Source organism: Felis catus, chromosome A1, assembly GCF_018350175.1.
Source record: "Felis catus isolate Fca126 chromosome A1, F.catus_Fca126_mat1.0, whole genome shotgun sequence".
Lineage (NCBI taxonomy): Eukaryota > Metazoa > Chordata > Mammalia > Carnivora > Felidae > Felis > Felis catus.
Window position 1 is genome coordinate 204493695 of NC_058368.1, and position 6779 is coordinate 204500473.

General features: G+C 39.1%; 1 long non-coding RNA gene across 1 annotated transcript; it reads left to right on the forward strand.

Annotated features, from left to right (window-relative positions):
* The first annotated feature begins 5167 nt into the window (after positions 1 to 5167).
* Positions 5168 to 6518, forward strand: LOC109491789. The gene is made up of 2 exons (XR_002145269.3): positions 5168 to 5646; positions 6222 to 6518. It is a non-coding gene; the product is annotated as an uncharacterized LOC109491789 (long non-coding RNA).
* Positions 6519 to 6779: the final 261 nt, after the last annotated feature.

Here is a 6779-nt window from a genome sequence, read left to right on the forward strand (position 1 = left end):
AAGTGTCCAACTTAAGCTCAGGTCATGATCTCATGGTTCCTGAGTTCAAGCTCCACATTGGGCTCCACCCTGGTGTTGGGGAGCCTGTTTAGGATTCTCTCTCTCCCTCTCTCTCAGCCCCTCCCCTTCCCTCAAAATAAATAAATAGACTTAAAAAATACTTTATTAGTGCGCCTGGGTGGCTCAGTCAGTTAAGCATCTGACTCTTGATTTCAGCTCAGGTTATGACCTCTTGGTTCATGGGATGGAGCCCTGCGTTGGGCTCTGCACTGACAGTGTGGAACCTGCTTTGGATTCTCTCTCTCTCTCTCTCTCTCTCTCTCTCTCTCTCTGTCCTTCCCCCACTTGTGCTCTATCTCAAACTAAAAAAAAAACCAAAAAAAAAAAATTCATTGTTAAAAATGCTAACCATCATCTGAACTTTCAGCAAGTCATAATAACTGATCATAGGTCACCATAACAAATAATAATGAAAAAGTTTGGAATATTGTGAAGATTGCCATAATATGACAGGGGCAAATGTTGTTTGAAAAATGGCACCAATTAGACTCGCTCAAGGCAGGGTTGCCACAAATCTTCAATTTGTAAAAAACACAGTATCCGTGAAGTACAATAAAGCGAAGTGCAACAAAACGAGGCATGGCTGTAATTTGTTAATGAATACACAGCATACAAAGTGGTAAGTTGTGACCTCAAAAACATAAAACAGGGAAGTAAGTGGGTAGGGTTTTTGTATGTGAATAAAGTTCACTTGTTCTTAGCATAAAATATGGATATAGCTATAAGATGTCTTGCATAAGTCTCATGGTAACCAGAAAGCAAAAATCCATAGATTTCACAAAAGAGGAAGAAAAAGGAATCAAAGCATACCACTACAGAAGGTCATCAATTCATGAAGGAAGGCAGCAAGCAAGAAAGATGGGAACAAGGGAAATACAAGAAAGCCAGAAAGCAATGAATAAGATTGCTTTAGTAAGTCCTTCCCTATCAATAATTACTTATGTAAATGGATTAAATTCTCCAATCAAAAGGTATAGAGGGGTACCTGGGTGGCTCAATCTGTTAAGCATCTGATGTCGGCTCAGCAAATCATCTCGAGGCTCCTGAGTTTGAGCCCCACATAGGACTCTTTGCTGTCAGCACAGAGCTTGCTTCAGATTTTCTGTCTCCTCCTCTCTCTGACCCTCCACCACAAGTGTGCACGCGCTTTCACTCTCTCTCAAAAATAAATATACATTAAAAAAAAAAAAAGGTATAGAGAGGTTGGATGAATAAAAATATAAGACCCAACTCTATACTGCCTGCCAAAGAGTCTCTTCAACTTTAAAGACACACATAAGCTCAAAGTGCAGGCTAGAAAAAGATACTCCATGCAAGTGGAACCAGAAGAGAGCAGGACTAGCTATGCTTACATCAGACGAAATAGACTTTGAGCTAAGTGGTAACAAGAGACAAAGAGGGTCAATATATAATCATAAAGGGTCAATTCATCAGGAAGATACAACAATTGTATGTTATATATATATATATATATATATATACGTATATATATCTCCAACATATATATCTCCAACATCAAGCACCTAAATATATTAATCAAATACTAACAGATCTGAAGAGAGATAGACAGCAATTCAGTGAGAGTAGGGGACTTAAATACTCCATTTTTAACAATGGATAGATCATCCATACTGAAAATCACTACAGAAACATTAGACTTGAACTACATTGTAGACCAAATAGACCTTATTGACATATGCAGAATATTCAATCCAACACATTCTTCTCAAGCACATGTGATGTATTTTGGATACACCAAAATACAAGATCTATACCAAGCATAGACCATATGATAGGTTACAAAACAAGTCTTAGCAAATTTAAGAAGATTGAAATCATACTAAATATCTTTCCCAACCACATGCTATGAAACTAGAAATCAATAACAGGATGAAAACGGGAAACTTACCAAATATGTGGAAATTAAACATTCCACAGCTAAACAACCAACACATCAAAGAAGATATTAAAAGGGAAATTAAAAAAAAAAATCTTGAAACAAAAATTAAACACAGCACACCAAAATTTGTAGGATGCAGCAAAAGCAGTTCTGAGGGAAGTTTTTTCTTTTTCTTTTTTTTTTTAATTTATAAAGAGATGGAAACCAAGAAACAGACTCTCTCTTTTTGTTAAGTTTATTTATTTATTCTGAGAGAGAGAGAGATTGCGCATGCCTGAGTGCAAGCTGGGAAGGAGCAGAGGGAGGGAGAGAGAGAATCCTAAGCAGACTCCATACTCAGTGCAGAGCCTGATGCGGGGCTCAATCCCAGGAACCACCCGAGCCGAAATCAAGAGTCAGACACTTAACCAACTGAGCCACCCAGACATCCCATATTAGGGGAAGTTTACAGTGACAAATAAACTTATACATTAATAAAAGATAAATCTATCAAATAAGCAATCTAACTCATATCTTAAGGAACTCAAAGAACAAACTAAGCCCATGCTAGCAAAGGAAGGAAGTAACAAACAGAGCAGAAAGAATGAAATAGAGACCAGAAAAACAACAAAAGGAATCAACGAAATTGAGAGCAGATTTTGTTTTTAACTTTTTATTTATTTTTGAGAGACAGCATGAATAGGAGAGGGGCAGAGAGAGAGGGAGACACAGAACCTGAAGCAGACTCCAGGCTCTGCACTGTCAGCACAGAGCCCGACACTGGGCTCAAACCCACGAGCTCTGAATCATGACCTGAGCCTAAGTCGGATGCCCAACCGAATGAGCCACCCAGGTGCCCGATGAGAGCAGATTTTGTTTTTAAAGTTAAACAAAATTGACAAACTTTTAGCTAGATTAACCAAGAAAAAAAGAACACTCAAATAAATAAAACCAGAAATGAAAAGGAAACATTATAATGAATACCACAGAATACAAAGGATCATAAAAAATTACTGTGAAGAGTTGTATGCCAATATATTGGATAAACTAGAAGAAATGGATAAATTCCTAGACACATAAAGTTTACCAAGACTGAATTAGGAAGTTAAAAATTTGAACAAATAATGAGTAGGGACATGGAATCAGTAATCAAAAACCTCTCAACAAAGAAAAGCCCAAGACCAGATGGTTCACTGGTGAATTCTACCAAATGTTTAAGAAGATTTAACATAAATCCTTCTCACTCTTTCAAAAAAAAAAAAAAAATTGAAAAGGAGGGAACATTCCCAAACTCACTTTAAGAGGTCAGTATTACCCTGACACCAAAGCCAGATAAGAACAATATGAGAAAACTACAGGCCAATATTCCTGATAAATCAGATGCAAAAATTCTCAACAAAATTCTAGCAAACGGAATTCAACAGCACATTAAGAGGATCATACACCATGATCAAGTGGGATTTATCCCTGGGATACAAGGATGGCTCAATATACACAAATTAATAAATGTAATATACCACATTAATTGAATGGAAGGTAAAAATTATTATAATCTTAGGAGATTCAGAAAAAGCATGTGAGAAAAATACTTTCATGATAAAAACTGCTAACAAATTGGGTGTAGAAGGAACATACCTCAACATAATAAAGGCCACATATGACAAGCCCATGCCAATATGATAATGGTGAAAGTTTGAAACCTTTTACTGTAAGATCAGGAAGAAGACAGGGTGCTCACTCCTACCACTCATATTAACATAGTAGTGGAAGTCCTAGCCAGAATAATCAGGCAAGAGAAAGAAATAAAGGGCATCTAAATATGAAAGGAAGAATAAAACTGTCTTTGTTTACAGATGATTATATATATATGTGTGTGTATATATACATATATATGTAATGTTATAAACATATATAATATAAAATAAATATATAAATATTATATATGTGTCATGTCTAAAGAAAAGCACGTTCAGAAGAATGAAATGGGATCCCTATCTTACACCCCTCACAAAAATTAACTCGAAATGGATGAAAGACTTAAACATAAGACCTGAAACCTTAAAACTTCCAGAAGAAAATAGGAAAAGCTATAGGGGAAAATCTTAACTTTGGTCTTGTCAATGATTTTTTGGATATGGCACCAGAAGCACAAGTAACAAAAGCAAAAATTAGTAAGTAGGAGTATATCTGATAAAAGGCTTCTGCATAGCCAAGGAAACAACCAACAAAATGAAAGGTAACCTACAGAATCTAAGAAAATATTAGCAAATTATAGGTCTTATAAGGGGATAATATCCAAATATATAAAGAACTCTTACAACACAATGGAAAAAAAAAAACTCATTAAAAAATGTTCATAGGAACTGAACAAGAAGACATACAAATGGCCAATAGGTGCACGAAAAGAGACTCCATTATTAATCGTCAGGGAAATGCAAACCAAACCACAATGAGATACTGCCTTACAGCTCTTAGAGTGGCTGTCATCAGAAAACAAGAGATAAGTGTTACTAAGGATGTGGATGTGCACTCGTGGTGGGAATGTAAATTAGTACAGCCATTATAAAAAATGGTATGGAGATTTCTAAAAAAATTAGAACTAGAACTATCATATGATTTATCAATCTCACTTCCGGGTATACATCCAAAGCAAATGAAATCAGGACCTCAAAAAGATATCCGCACTCCCATGTTCATTGCAGCATTGTTCACAATAGCCAAGATATGGAAATAACTTAAGTGTCCTTCAAAAGGTGAGTGGATAAGATATGGTGTGTGCGTGTCATATATGAATCAGCCATGAAAAAGAAGGAAATCCTGCCATTTGCAACAACATAGATGGAACTTAAGGGCATTATATTATTTCTAAAGTATTTTTTAATGTTTATTTTTGAGACAGAGAGGGCGCAAGTGGGGGAAGGGAAGGGAGAGAGGGAGGGAGAGAGAGAGAGAATATGAGAAGTAGGTTCCCAGTCAACAGGAAGCAGCCCAATGCTGGGCCCAAACTCCTGAACCGTGAGATCATGACTTGAGCCAAAGTTGGACACTTAACCAACTGAGCCACTCAGGAGCCCCATGAGGACATTATATAAGAGAAATAAGTCAGGTGGAGAAGATAAATATTGTTTGGTAGATTCTACATGTAGAATCTAAAAAAGATAGACACAGAGTAGAATGGTGGTTGCTAGGGCCTGGGGGGGGGGGGGGGGGCAGGGAGAAATACAGAGATGTCAGTGAAAAGGTACAAGTGTCCAGTTAGAAATGAAAAAGTTCTGGGAATCTAATCTACAGCATGGTGACTATAGTCAACAACACTACATTGTGTACTGAAAGTTGCTAAGAGAGTAAATCTTAAATGTTCTCACCACGAAAAAGAAATGGTAATCATACAAGGTAATGGAACTGTTAATTGAGGCTATGGTAATAATCATTTTGCAATATATGTCAAATCAATACCTTGTACACCTTAAACTGACACAATGTTATATGTCAATTACAGCTCAGTAAAGCTGGAAAAACCCAAACAAAATGAGTTTTCAATTCCACTTTTTTGGGGGGAAGGCAGCATCGCCTCCTAGTGGCTGTATCAAGAATGGCAACGTTGATCAATCTTCAGGACTGCGTAGCATTAGGCCCCTGCAAGTCCCAGGTTCTCCAGGGAACCAGGAGGTCCTGCTTGAAGCCCTGCGTGCTGCTGCCCCCTAGTGGTGAGTGAGCAGGCACAGGCCTCACAGCTTTTCTCTAAGGCTGGAGGGGATGCGAAACTTCCAGGCAGAAAGTTAGCAAACGTTGAAATTGGCTGGGCTGTTGAAACCAGCTACAGTCCACCATCCTCCCTTCAAACCTCGGGAGATGTTGGAGTCAGGCAGGAGGAATCGTCAGGGCCTGCACTGGGAAGAGGGCTAAGATGTGGTTCTTCGGTGGAGCTGCAGGATCTGTCGGTGCCATTCCCCTACTTGTGTGTATGCAAAATGAACACGACTCGGAAAGAGGACGGAGCGCATCTGCTCGCAGTGACCCAGGGCCAAATGGTCTTTTTCTTTTTTTTCCAAATGAATTCAGGTGACTGTTGGTTTGCGGGGGCGGGTGTCTCTAACGGATCAAAAGTGACACGTGCGTCACACTCTAGTTCGCCTTTCAATTCTACAGGTGTTTTGGTTGTTTTAGTTTGGGGTTGTTTGTTTGTTTTTGCTTCCCAGCCCTAGGTTTTGAAAGAGGACTTCCACTACCCCCATTTTGACCCCAGTCTGTACTTTCTAATTGATTAAGTTCTTCTTTCCAGCGTATCTCTTAACTTAGACAAAAGACCCTGTGGACAGAGCATCGTGTGATGGGAACCGAAATTACCCCTTCAAGCAATAAGCACCGCCCTGTGCCAGCAAGACCCTGTGATCGATCCCAAGATGATGACCGATCTGACCTTTACTGCCCACCTGCACATACCCAGCAACTTTGTCTCACATTTTCCTTATATAAACCTAGAAGTATTTCCAGCACCTTGGACAGGCTGTGTGACATTAGTCCACTGTTGTCCCAGTGCTGGCCTCACTGAAATACATTCCTTTCTTGTTTCACCACCGCTGGTCTCTCTGCCTTTGGATTTTGTCAGTGTGGCCAAACCTGGTCTGTTTGGGGCCCCTGAGCCAGGTGCTCTTGCACCCCTGTACCCCGCTTACGGTTTCCTTCTCTCCCATTTTTTTTTTCACCTTATTTTTCTCCCTCGATTCACCTGCTCTGATAGCTCTAAGCCTCGGTGCCATCTTCTTTTCCAAGTCTAGAACCAAGACTCGTGTAGCCTTGAAGGGTTGTAGCATAAATGCAGGTGTATTCAAGATGAGCC